This window comes from Nyctereutes procyonoides, unplaced genomic scaffold (genome assembly GCF_905146905.1).
Source record: "Nyctereutes procyonoides isolate TBG_1078 unplaced genomic scaffold, NYPRO_anot_genome, whole genome shotgun sequence".
Taxonomy (NCBI): Eukaryota; Metazoa; Chordata; class Mammalia; order Carnivora; family Canidae; genus Nyctereutes; species Nyctereutes procyonoides.
Window position 1 is genome coordinate 25,828,133 of NW_026575121.1, and position 14,926 is coordinate 25,843,058.

The 14,926-nt window shown below is 33.3% G+C and overlaps 1 protein-coding gene across 1 annotated transcript in view; it reads right to left on the minus strand.

Annotated features, from left to right (window-relative positions):
• The window catches only part of DACH1 (dachshund family transcription factor 1), a 425,270-nt gene that overhangs the window by 243,293 nt on the left and 167,051 nt on the right, over nt 1-14,926 (minus strand).

Consider the following 14,926-nt stretch of genomic DNA (forward strand, 5'->3'; position numbering starts at 1 on the left):
TATTTTTTGTCATTTAAAAGATAAGTCAAGTTATCATTTAACCCTATTCTATTTAAATGAACAGCCCCACTAGGTTGCTTTACTTTTTAATACACTAAAATAAATTGGAAAGGCTTAGGATTATTTGCAGGACATTGTTGAGAAACTGCCAGTATAGCCTCTTATATTTGCCTTTAGGATAAATAAAAACACATTGTGTTTGTGTTTTAGCGGTACTTCTCCTTTATATGCCTATTGCATGCAATTAACTTTTAAAATTACAAAAGCAGAAGGTGAAAAGGAGGTAAAGGCTTACTATTTTTGCAAGAGAAAAACATGAAGAATATAATTTTAGTAATTCTTGAAACAGATACACTTAGAATTATGTTTTTCCTTTCTGCTTCTGTATCATGAATGTGCTGTTATGAAAGGCTTTCCCATCATCTGGCCAATAGGTGCCTAGACATCTCAGAACTTCCAGAAAAAGCCTTCATAAGTTCACATTTCCATGTTAGCCTCAACTAAGATACTTTGCCTATTCAGAAAATTCAAAGATCTTACCTTTATGATTTAGTGTAAGTGATATATGTGATCATTTAACAAACAATTATTAAGCACTTGCTGTTTTCAGAGCAATACACTGTGGAGATTAATTTGGGAGAATGGGTTCTTTAGTCTTCAGAAGTTTATGCTCTTGCCTAAGGGGGAAATCTGGCGCATAAATAACCATGGCACACACCAGAATGTGCTAAGTGTCATAAGAAAGTTGCAACCTGAATATTAATCGGAGGTTAAGCTAGATGATGAGACTTCCATGTTAGGGAAGAGAGATAAGATTTCCTGACAGTAGAAGCATTAGAAAACAATTCTGCAGGATGGAGAGAAAAAGAATGGAGGGAAAGTGCACTCCAGTGAGAATATGAGAGAGGAATGGAAACATGACAATTAATGGATGTGCAGGATTATCTCCAGTGAGCCAAAACAGGCCAAGGAAGATGAGAAGCAAAGGTGGATAATGCTAGATTTACAACTTGGGGCCAGATCCTTAAGGCCAGATCCTTTGAACCAAAAGCAAGGAGACTGTGAGTTTGTTTTGCTATTCCATAAGGACACCCTCCCTCATACTGTAGTATCTGTATAGCTACTTATTTTGATTTGTCATTATTATTCTTCATCTTCAACTGTTTCGTTAACTCTTGTTATTTGCCTAGGATTAATCAAGCATCTGATAGCCTCCAGTCTTCCTGAGTTATCCTGCTATTGACATCCCTGAGATGCTAAGGAATAATGGCTAAATGTGTATCTGCAGCCTAGGTCTTCCTCCTGGGATTTAGATAGATTAATGCCTGTTTAGTGGAAATCTCTGCTTAGATGTTCTTTAATAATCTAAGACTCAGCTTATCCAAATCTGAACTCAGCATCTTATCCATTAAAACCTATTTCTCTTTCCCTGGTTCAGCAAAATGGCACCTAACTGACTAAGCTAAAAATCCAGGACTCAGCTATGTCTTTTCTTCCCCTTGTATGCTCAGATATCATCGCGATGAAGATGTCTCTCTGATCCATTTTCCTTTCTCTATTCCTACTTTCATCTTGCAGGTCAGTACCTCATTTCTTATTTGATCTACTGTTACAGTCTTTTGAACTCTTCTAAATCTATCTCCCAACTTTGTTCCACTGTAAGGTCTAGAGTCGAGGGTCAAGATAATTTTCCATACTGATCTCAGAAGGATTTTTCTAAAATGCAAATTTCATCATGTTTTCCATTTGCTTAAGATATTAGTAGTTCTCTATAAGATTCACACTCCTTATCACAACACCAAAGCCTTCCAACGCCCCTGCCTACTATTCCAATCTCACCATTTTATTCTTACATTCATGGCCCTCTGAATGAAGAGTGTCACAAGTTGCTTTGGTGTCCTATTGCACTACCTTTATAAATGCTGCTTCCCTTGCCACCAAGATCTTTTCTACACCAACTCACCCTCATTTCCATTTCACCTGGCTAACTTGGGTAAACTTTAATCATCCTTCTTACCAACCACTTCTACTTAGTATGCTTTCTATGCACTATGATAACCTATGATAACCTATGGTGTACAACTCTTTCTGCACTGATCATGGTAATCTGTGCATTTGTTTTAATTTCCAGCATATTTAGCAAGAAAGTGTATAAAATATATCTTTATATCCTTTAAACTTAACTCAATGCCTGGATTATTATATATTTACTTTTTTTTTCTTTTTTTCACTCTATGTATTTAAATAAGTTTTAAACCATTTTAAGAAGTCGTTTCCCCCCAAAATTCCCCAAGTATCCTACTTTATCCATTCCAGTGCTCTGGAATTTTCCAAGAAATGAAAAGTAAGTCTTGACAAAAGTTTGGAATTTTGAGTCTAAGGATTATCCTAAATATACATCAAAAGTCCAGAGAAAGAGCACAGAGTAATTGAGAGACCTCAAGCAAGATGCCATGGAGAAAGTGAAAAAGGAAAAGGAAACTAACATTTGAAAGTTTTAGCAGTTTAATTTGTTTTGCTTTTAAAGAAAATGCAACTGTTTAAGAGTACTTTATTATTCAGGCCACAGGAGCTGTCCTCACTGCCTTCACTCGGGAAGTAGAAGTCAGGCTACTAAGTAGGAACAGGTTAGTTCATGCTGTGATTAGAATAGACCCAGTGGGCTCCTTTCACCCCAGATCTCTCCCGCCCAATCTATCACACTGCCTCCAATGCCACCATTAGAGATTTAGTGCTTTCAGTATTGAAGCTTTAAGGTCTTTTAAAGCCTTCCATTAAAATACCCCTGGTGGTAGCAACACCCTAAAGCCATCAACTAATACCCAACTGAGAATTACTTTACAATTAGAAGAGAGCACAATTTTGAGATATCTACTCAAAGAATAGAGGGGACCAGAAAGAAGAAAATATTTAAAGGATAGTCAAGTCACTTATCCTTGAATAAGAATTTTCAAGAATAAGAATAAGACCACTGGAACCTCTCCTTGGAGTTTTACATAATGTCCTGGCAGAGGGGAAGTTAGAAGGTTTATTTATTGACAAGACTTTCCTCCATCCTTCATGACCTACAGTTCGGTTAGATCCTCTTATTGATGGGTTTGGTATTTTACCTTTACTGTGGTCTTAGTCACTAACTACCAGAGGGTTCATCTCTAGAGAAGACAACTGAATTGTAAAATACTTGAATATTTAAATTACTTTCCACAGAGCTGTAGGGAAATTCCAAGAGAACCTGTGTAGTACTTCGCCCCTCTGGCCACACATGTATTGTCTTGATAACTCTATTTTCAAATACCAGCACTACCAATTTACTAGAAAATACAGCTTTGATCAAGACACAGGTTAGGTGTAAGTTATCTGAAAATATCTGATTAAATCAGGATTTTTTTTTAAGTGGATCTGTTTACTTTGTAAGAAATAAATTATTCTTGGAAAGGAAAATAAAAACTTAACTGAAAAGATGAAATGAAACAATTAGCAAAAGCATTTCCTGTTGGAATGATCAGTAGCCTCAATAGTAGCCACCTTCAAGCCTCCTTATCTATAATAGTAACCCAGATCTACCCCAGAGGATTAGAATAGCTGAACTTTCTTAGTTCCAATCAAAGCAGAAGACCTCACTTAAATAAATTATTACCCTTAACAGCTTGAATGAAATCAAATTTATGACTTTGGTAATTGTTTTTGCCAGCTTTACACATGAGCCATAGTACAGCCTTTGGTATTTTCAACCATCTGTATTCAAAGAGGAGAGAAATGGCTTAGAGGTGTCCAAATCCACACTTAATATCTCACTTACTTGGGAATCCACCCAGGTACACTCTTTCCTGAAGTTCTGAATGAAAAAGCTTTCTTTTCTAGATGATCACTGGGCAGATGTCCGCCTTAGTTCACACCATTAAATCTGTCTCGTGCTAATTTCTGTCTCTCTCTCACATAACTGTGTAAAGTTTAGCAACTTTTCCTAGTCCTTTATTGTACTTATTCAGAGTGAAGTCAAAATTAACTTAAAAAGAGAAAACTGAATTGACATGAATTAATAAGAAGCTAGGTGCATCCAAAGACCGGATCATTTAAAATGTTAGGGGAGGGTACAGCACAGACTTTTCAATCCCCCACCATGCACATCTTCTGCTAATCTTTTCAGTAGTCTTTGAGATATTAAGTTCAATTTTCTTCCTGAGAGTCAGAGCAGAGAAACATGTAAAATCCAGAAAGAGACTGTGATGGCTGTAAGTCAGGAAATGCAAAAGGAGCTACCTAGCAAAAATTTGGTTCCAAATTCTACCATCTTAAAGAGTCCCATTCAAATATTCAGTCCATTCATCCATCTATTTGACAGAAAGGAGCTCCTATAAAGCAATGGGCTAGACATTACTTTAAAGAAGAAAACAAAATGAAATAGCCTGTGGGATAGTAGTGCAGAAATAAAACACATGGCAGCAAGTGAGCATTGATCTTAGTCTTGGAATACAAACAAGCATTTAGAAGTGAAAGTAGCTTGCTCCATGAATTTCCAAGAGTTCATTTGCTTTCTCCCCAGAAAAGTTCCAATTGTGTGTTTATATTCTGCATATTTTTTCTAGTAAACTACTTCTACAAAGCCAAGCCAAAATATATGAGAACTATGACTAAATACATAGTCAAATATATGACATAGGCACACACACATACACACAGACATTCTTATTTCTAATTGGAAAGGCACAATTTCTTTAATGATTTACATATCCACTTGAACATTTTGAAGTCATGAATAATGTTTATAAAGAGACTATGAGAAAATGCTTATGTTCTAAGTAAGATGAAAATGATGGAATCTATAGATATGTACATAATGGAGCACAGGAGCGATAGAGAAATTAAGTAAAACAAGTAATATACATAGAAAAAAGACTGGAAGGACACATACTAAAATATTAGAAGGGATAATCATTGGTTGAGGAAATACATATTTTTTTCTATATCCGAAGATTTTTAATTGTCAAAAACATACCTTAATTTAAAATATAAAAACAAACCTTTAACATTAATTTGTTTAACACTTTAATGGCTGACCATATTTTTTAGATAATTCATTGTGGAAAAACTATGATCCTGGCTAAACTTGATCAATGCCTGAAATTTATCTCTACGCATACCAAAAACTAGATATAATTTATCCTCTTAATCTTTATGTTCAGTTCTAAAATATCTAATAAAAACCAGATAACTATATGTAAAAATATTAACCTGTAAGAGCTATAAAACTAATCTAAAATATGAAAAGTACAATCACTGATATCTTCCAAATTAAAACAGCCTCATAAAATTGATCTATCAACATAAAAATGCAAAGAACCTCTTAAGATTAATGTATGTTATGTATTTCACTAAAAGAAACAGCTGATTTATAATCCTCAGTTTATAAATGGGTCCTTTTCCTTTAGAAATATCTCCTTAACTTGTTAGTTGAATTTTTTTCAGCTCTCTAAAAAACAATAATATAAATAATCCAGATAGTATACGATTACCATGGAACTTTATTTTTTCTATAGACAGTAAAATTTTGAAGGATACATTACTTTTTTCAATGATGACAAAAGAGAGCACTTTCCCAAACTCATATCTTTCATTTGTTTGGATTTTCTGTGTTCTCTGTATAGGCAGGTGTCTCCAGCCATGTGTATTTCTCAGAACAAACAGATTATGAACTAACTCATCAAAGAGATGATTTTCCATAGTCACCAAAATACCAAGTTCCACAAGGCAGGCACTTAAAATGACACCAGCTCTGAGGAGACACCCTCAGATTACTACTCATGAGCACAAAGCACCCAATATTCCTTCAGCTCTTATAGGGTAGGTATCATAAATAATTGTATGCCCCTAAAATTCATACATTGAGACCCTAAACCTAATTGTGATGGTATTTGGAGATAGGGCCTTTGGAAAGTAATTAGGCTTAGATGAGGACATATCAGTGTGGACCTCATGATAAGATCAGTGCCCATGTAACTAGAGACACCAGAAAGCTTGTTTGCTTTCTTTCCACTATGTGAGGACACAGTAAGAAGGCCATCTACAACCAATGAAGAGAAATACTACCAAAAATCGACTATGCTGGTACCCTGATCTCAGACTTCCACCTCCAGAACTATAAGAAAATAATTTTCTGTTGTTTACATCATCCAGTCTATGATATTTTGTTATGGCAACCAGAGCTAGACTAAGACAGCAGAAAATTCTGTATATAACTGAACAAATACGTATACAAACACAAAATTTCCCTTGAAAAAGAATTAAAAATAATTTTTGAAAAATGTTCTGTGCTCAAATTAATTTGGGAAATGCCCAGTCAATCCTATTTTAAGTACATGTATTTTGTGGAAGAACCTCACAAATTCCCAAAACTTTTAATATTTTTTTTGTAGGACAGTTTCTCAGAGTTTTCCTCTGCTGATATGTATTATAAATCTCTAAGAATGTGGTAAAATAGGCATTCATGAAACTTAGTTTATCATGAAACCTGTTATTTCCAGTGAGTTTGTTTAGAGACTAGTGTTCTAGTGGAATAAGTTCTTCCTAACAGTATGCTTATATTTAATTATGAAAATCCCTCATGCCTCAACATTACCAAACCATTCTGTGTTAAGGTCACGTGACAATTGTCACATGCAAATTATTCTCTAGAAACAAGAAAAGCAGGAATTCACATATTCTACAAGGTTGATGTAAGACTTGATAATTACTCAAAATACAAGGTTAACATAATTAAACTAAAATCATCACTAACAAAAAATAAATAGGAGTTAGAATTAGCTACTCTGGTGAGGAAGAATTATTGTCACCCCTGACTTCAAAACTCATGCTATCTAAGCCTGAAATAGTACCAGAAATTTACCTAACACAAAACCTGTTGCGCAGGTCATTGACAAAATATCTGGGTCTCCTGCTTAGTTAGAGTTATTAATACTGAATAAGAAATTATCCCCAAAAGAGTTATAATATATCAGAATGTAACTAAGTTATTCTTAAGCATCTGTATATTGAGTTAACAAATAATGACAGCCAAAATACTAAAGAGAGTCCCTGTTGGACAGATTACATACTTGGGATAATCTAGTCCTTAACATTGACAAGCCCCTCTCCCCTTTTTTACAATCTATACATAAATACCACATTAAAAAATTCTTCAAAATTCATATAATATATTTAGTTATATTAATCACAGAATTGATATAATAATCTTAGTTTAGATTCCTTTATTTGGGGAATATGTTTTTTAAGATTAACCTTTAACAAAGCAAAGCTCTTAATATTATATCATTCTATTAAATTATTATTATTGTATTATTTGCAATGTCATTTAGGAACATGCTTGTCTAGAAAGCTAAATATTTTTAACTTTTTAGTCACCTTATAATTTTCTCTTCTTCTCATAAGCCATCCAAGACACAGATGAATCTACCACAAAACATATTTTTTACATACTTATACAAAGAATGACTACTCCTAAAATAATTAGAAACAATAGTGCATGGCTTTCTTGAGGTTTTGAGATGACTTAATACTTTATCAGTTCCTTTTTCACAGTTCCTGTCATATCTTAAAACCATATTCTACAGAAGTTAAATTTAATATTAAAAGATATTCCAACTAAAATAGGCACTATCTAAACTAATCTTTTTGCAAACTATCGGCTCTATAGTCACAAAGAAAAAGTTTTACTTTTTAACATTTTTTCAATTTTAAATGACTATATCTTCTGCAATTATTGTTGGTTATATTGTGTTTGAATCAATAGCAATGTAGTCTTTTATTTCACTGGCACATACCATGACCTGTTCCTAAATGTGCAGTGGCTCTGTTTGACTATTAATCTGTTTTTATAGATCATCTTGAATTTGACTCCAAAATACACCCATTACTCCAATCACAAAATAATATCCAATTCTCTCTGTAGCAGGTGCCATTTTCCAACACTTGAATGCCCCCTTTCCAAATGTTTTCATTTTATTGTGGAATAGTTCATAAAATAAAATAATCACAGTTGTATTATATTATCTAATCCATAGGCACTGGGCTAAGTTTACTATATGATCTAACTCTTAATATTGGTAACAAATCTTCAAGATAGGTATTATTGTTATCCTTATTTTACTGATGAGAAAACTGAGACACAAGAAAGAAAAATGCCATACTCAATATCCCATACATAAAATGTAGTCGAATGGGGTTGGGATGGGAGTTAGGATAAACAGGCAAAGCATAGGGATTTTTTAGGATAGTGGATATAATATGCATGATACAATAATGGTGGATGTGTTTGATATGGACCATTATACATTTGTCCAAACCCATGGAATGTACAACACAAAGAATGGGCCTTAATGTAAACCACAGACTTTGAGTGATTATGATGTATCAATGTAGGCTCATTAATTGTCACAAATGTACCTCTCTGGTGGGGGATACTGACAATGGAAGAGGTTGTGCATGTGTTGAAGGCAGAGGGTATATGGAAATCCTTGTACCTTCTGCTCAATTCTGTTGTAACGTAAAACTTCCCTTAAAAAATAACTCTTAAAAAAAAAAAGTTATAGAACCAGGTTGTGAATCAAGGCAATCTGGTCCAGAGGCCAAGCTCTGAGCACCATGCAATCTGCCTCTGTAGCATATTTGTTTGTTCATTTAGTCAACAAACATTAAATGTTAATGTGCATGACCTTATAATGTGTTCTGGAAATACCAATAAGATATTGTCCCTGAGTTCAAGTAGCTCAGTCTATTTTTGGAAATGGATGTATAAAGAATTGCAATAAATCATGTTAAATACTGCAGTAAAAGTTCCAAGGGAATGTTGTAGGAACATCACAGTAGGGGTACCTCTGGAAAGAAGAGATAAGAGCAAACAGGAGTCAGTAACTTGAAGAAGAGGAGAGAGGACTGAGTAAGAAAACATCCATAGCACACCCCTCCCTTATACACACACACAAATACATATTTCCGTAATGAAATCCTGTATTAATCAAATCCATGCTCATCTTTTCTTCCTTATGGTAAGTTTCATATAATACAGCACATAATCTTTTTCAAATAGTTTCATAGGTCATAACTCATCTCTTCATTTGTCTCCATACTTCTGATCTTGAGAAATATGCTAGATGTGTGGTATGCATTGATTTTTGGTAAAATGTCCTTAGGATGTTATGATTCATTTATCTACTTTGAATGTATCTTTGTTGTAAATGTTTTATTTTAGGGGAATTCAAAAACAAGTTGGTGTTATATAATCAATTGTGTGAACTAAATCTAAATCTAACCAGTAATTAATCCATCTCCCTTTCAATATTTTACTCTGACAGGGGTTTGTATCCAGAACAAGGAAACTCATTAATGACTCAATTGAGTTTTATCATTTCAATATAATTTTCATCTCAATCTTGATCACATTTGCTTCTATATTTTTTTAAGTAAGTTGTAGGCCCAATGTGGGGTTTGAACTCACAACCCTGAGATCAAGAGTTACATGTTCTATTGACTGAGCCAGGCAAGCACCCCTACTACATATTTTTAATATACAAGATGAAGATATTTTATAAAGAAAAAAATCACTATCAACAATAAAGATTTTTTATTTATTTATTTATTTATTTATTTTAATAATAAAGATTTTTTAAAGAAAACTATAGTAAATGTGCATCAATGCACATTGCTGTTTACTGTTCTGAAGCAATCAGAATAAATTTCTGGTAAAGTAAATGTTCACACACAAAAACCATTTGGTATAAGCACCTACACTGATAAACTACAAAACTAGATGCAATAGTTATGTTTATATTAAACTATTGGTGCTTAGAGATGTAGCTTCAAATGAAGTTTAAAAACAGAGTCTATAAAATCAAAACTGAGAAAATCTTGTCTCCTTGCCTGTGAATGCAGAGGTAAGATGGCTGACTCAACCTAAAATACATGTTTTCACCTTCCACTGACAAGTTATTTGTTTGCTACAGCTGAAGAAAATGTACATAACTAATTTATCTGAGAAATCTGTTAGAAAAAGAATACATTCACCATTCCCCTCCACCGTGTAATATATGGGGAGCTGTCAAGAAATATAGTCATGAAGCACAGAGATTCAGATAATACCCCCAGAATTCAGACCTTCTGAGAACTTTTTGATACTCCCAGGAGAACTCTAGGCCTATGAACTAATGAAAGGATTATATTAAGGCAGACAAAGGTATGCTGTTTCCAGCCTGCAGAGATTTAATAACATGCTTAATTCATTATCTGACATAGATGTTACATAAGCACCAAACATTGCTATTAATATGGTTTACATTAATTGAATTCTATTTAATACTTTATGAAAGTGTTTTCTTTAATGAATGGCCTTTTAATACTAATGCTCAATATTATTAGAAATTATGATATAAACTGCCTGTACCACAGACTTGAAGAAGACATTGACAATTGTCCTTTCAAGCTTGAATAGACATTGTTTTATCATGGGAGTTTTTTCCTCCCAGAATACTGTGCAGAGACTGCTTTTTAAATCCCAATCATTATGTTAATTCCTATGTTTTTGCATTTATTTATCTGTACCCAAATCATAATCCAAAATGCTAAAAAAAAAAGTATTGGCTTAATACTGTTACTTAAAATGACTAAATGATAAGAGCTTACATTGAAAGTTGACATATTTATATGTACCAGGATTTCTTCTGAGCACCTCATGTGTATCTTTTCATTTAATTCAATAATTTTGTGAGTTAGAAATATTTCCATTTTCTAAATATGGAAACTGAGGCAGAGATTTGTTAAAATACAGTGCTACTATGAATTAAAGAAGATTTTTTCTTATTCATGGTTCAAATGGAAAATTGTTTTATGGTTAAGTATTGTGGCCAGCATTATTTCACAGAGAATTCTATGAAGACAACAGCTATTACACTTTATTTTTTAAAACAAATGATAGAATTCTGTATTTCAGTTGATTTATCTATTAGAAGGAGTTTCTGATATCTAGAACTCTGCCTAAGATGCATGGTCAGAAAAAATGACTCTCAAAGTCCATGAGTCTACATCTGATGACACATTCCAATGTGTTCCTTTCTTCCAACATTATCAGACCCACAGACATGTGTTGGGTAACCACTGGATACAAAGACCAGTCCTAAATACTATGACAGAGAGAAGGACAACAAAATGTAATCTTTTCTCCAAGAAGGAGTTTCTTATGGTAGAATATACAGTTAATTATGATAATAAGTCCCAAGTAATTAAAAAAATAATTTTTCAAATACTATAAAGAGGGAATCAGCATTTGTAGTGGGTCTTGAAATGTGAGTGTGGGTTTTGACTGGTAGAGATAAGTGAGAGGCATTGAAAGTTTCAAACAGCATGATCAAGGGCTCTAAGGCAGAAAGTAAGTAGAACATGAGAAATTATAGGTAGATTAAGGCTTCAATGGATGCTCCACTTGTACAGAATCTCTAGATGATCTTTATAGATTTAGTATGTATCTTATGTGTTTTTTAGTCCAGGCTATATGGTAAGACTTTGAGGGAATAACCAAGGCTGTTTTTTCTGTACCCCTCCCTGACTTTCCAGTAGAGAGAGCAGTTAATTGTGTGAATTCTGTAGTATCAAAACTACTAATAGGCGTGGGTGATTGAAGGACATATTGTAAAAGGCAAGGCAAATATTGAGAGGCTAAGAGTGGGCATCCTAAAAGGGCAATGCATAATCTAATTATAACATTCATACTTAGGAAGTGATAGTATGTGAAATATGATGGCTCACAATTTTTGTAGATTTTCATGATGAGATGTGAGTGAAAATTCAGCTAGCTAACTATTGTCAAGATAGAGATTAAAAATCATCAAATATAATAAAAACTGAATTTAGTATGTGACTGTCATTATGCTAATACTTTGATATGCACTGTATTATGTACTTCAAAGTAACTCTATCAGAAAAATATTGTCCTTGTGCCCATTTTACAGATGAATGGAATGATGGAGAGAGGATAAGTAACCCTAAATAGGCTATAGACTGCTAAGGTAGAAAAGCAGAATAGTATCAGGTCTGACATCCAATTCCATTCTGAATTGCCATGCTAATCAGAAATGTTTTAGCTCTAAAGAAATTTACATTAGAAGTAAAAAGCCATATGGAGATTAATTTTTGAAATTTACTTTCAAGGCTATATTTCTATTCTACAACTCCAAATGCATTTGCTATTTTGAAATACATGTACTATTTTGCCTCCATACCTTTGCACTTGTGCTTCCTGGAATGATCTTCAGCTAGAGGTCTCCATACTTCACCATCCCTAACCCTCACACATCATATCACTGAGTCCAGTTTATAGTTCTGCTCTTTCACCCCAATGTATGTTTAGACTGACTATGGTTTAGAAATACTATACATTTTCTTGCTTATTAGCAACTGTGATTTGTCCAGATAGGCTCCATGTGGGAAAGAATTTTTGAATATATTTTGTTCACTGTTCTATCCTCAAAATGTAGGAAGAGTGAAAATTCAGTAGGTACTTATAAAATGAAAAAAAAAATGAATGAGTGGGTGAAAGAAGAAATAGATGCTCACTGCTGATCTATGGCCATCTGAATCTACACTGTCTTAGTAGCTATTTAAGTACCTGAGAGACTGGAGCTGTGACATGTCAAAGTGTTTTGTATGGTGTTAATTTGATAATTATGATAAAGTGAAAGACCTCTGAGTTTTTGTACTCTTTGCATTATCCTTCTTCTACCTAATTGAATACTCTGGATCTGTCTTAGTGCTTCAAAATGATGTGGGTTGGAAAGAGAATACTCCAAAAATTTTAAACTAATTGCAAAATGTGAAGCTTGAAATCATCAACTAGGGTATTCTATGCCCAAATACGTACAGTTTTGAACCTGGTTTTAAAATCTGGACACTGGGACACCTGGGTGGCTCAGTGGTTGAGCATCTGCCTCTGGCTCAGGGAGTGATCCCGGAGTCCTGAGATCGAGTTCTACAGCAGACTCCCTGCATGGAGCCTACTTCTCTGTCTATGTCTGTGCCTCTCTCTCTCTCTCTCTGTCTCTGTCTCTCATTAATAAATAAACAAAAATATTTACTTTAATTTTTATTTTAAAAATAAAATCTGGACACATGTATTTGAAAATGTAATTCATACTTTCACAATAAAGGGTGCATTTCTAATCATTTGATTTAATCAATGCATCTACATAGACTTCAAAAGTAAACCATCTTGAGACTAAAACTTTATTCTCATAGATTCCTCCCTACATATGCATGATTATATACAAAAAGTCCTAAAATACTGCATTTAATAACAATTGTAAGGCTATATTATTCAAAACATGGCATCAGAACAATTCACTTGTTATTTGGAAAGCTGTGATTCCCATTTTATGCATTTAAGGAAGTAGGTTATTAAAGACTTAAAAAATTGCAAAGGACTAAAGGAGACTATACTTCAGATAATAAAGAACTTTATAAGAATGATATTTGTGACAGAAACTATTAAAAAATGATTGATAGAATTATCTGCATAGAAATTAAGAATGATTTTAGGAAAACTAATTTTGAAAGATTAGTGGCAATACAGGAAAATTATTATATATCAAAGACAGAAGATTATTGCTTTAATTTATAAACAATAAAGAATTTGATATTAAATGGCAAAAGAATACAAATAGAATTAACACAAATATATAGTAATAAGCATTTTTTAAAAACTACAACCTCACTAGTAAAAAGGGAATTCAAGATCAGATCAAATACAAAATATCGTATTCTGTCCATCACTTACAGAGTACATACATTGCATATTTCTCAAGGACCACTGGCCTAATGTATCAAAAATACTTTATTAGTTTTTGAATCTTCTAAATATTTGGCAATGAACAAGGTTTTGCTTTGTTTTGTTTGCTTTTCATCATGAAAGTAATAAAGTAGAGCATCCAGGAGATGGAATCAGTGATATTAAAATTATTTTTCAAACATGAGGAAAAACTAACATGTAATGCTCTGAAATTATTAAAAGTAATTGTGTATGTACAGAAGAGTATTTTATTTTAGAAACATTAGCATAAAGTGATGATAAATAATTAGAAGGAGATCCTAGCTTGCCTGCATATCAGGAGAATAACCTCTAGACTTTATTGACTAGAATTTATAACTTGGCTATTTGCCTTAGGTCAAGTTTAGCCTCCAAAAGTCTATATATCAAGAGGAGCTGCAAAAGCAAAGAAATGTTTTTGCCACAAAATATGTCAAAGTTAAAAAAAAAACTGATGATAAATGAAGACATGTGGATGGCTAACTACATGAAAAAAATTTCAGCTTTACTTACACCTTGAGGTGGTCAAGTTTCAAATTGTTTTTTTTTTTCTTTTTGTTAACATTTAGTCTGACTTTTCTAAAAACTACCTTTCATTTTACCAAACACAGGGCTTCTTTAGACCTCAAAAATGAATTTTATTAAATCTTGAGATCTCCCTGTTTGAGAAAAAGTAGTGAAGCAGTGTCTCCTTATTTATGAGGGGGATACATTATAAGACCCACAGTGGATGCTTGAAACCACAGATAATACCAAACTCTCTATATATTTAATGTTTTTTTCTTACACGCACATACCTATGATAAAGCTTAATTTATAAATTAGGCACAGTAAAAGATGAACAATATTTAGTAATAAAATAGAAAACCGTAATGATGTACTATAATAAAAGTTATGTAAATGTGGTCTCTCTCACTCTCAAAATATTTTATTGTACTATACTCACCCTCCCACCTCCTGTGATGATGTGAGATGATAAAATGCCTACATGATGAGATGAAGTGAGGGGAATGACATAGGAACTGTGATGCAGCATAGGCTACTACTGGCCTACTTGATATTATGCAAGAAGGAGGATCATCT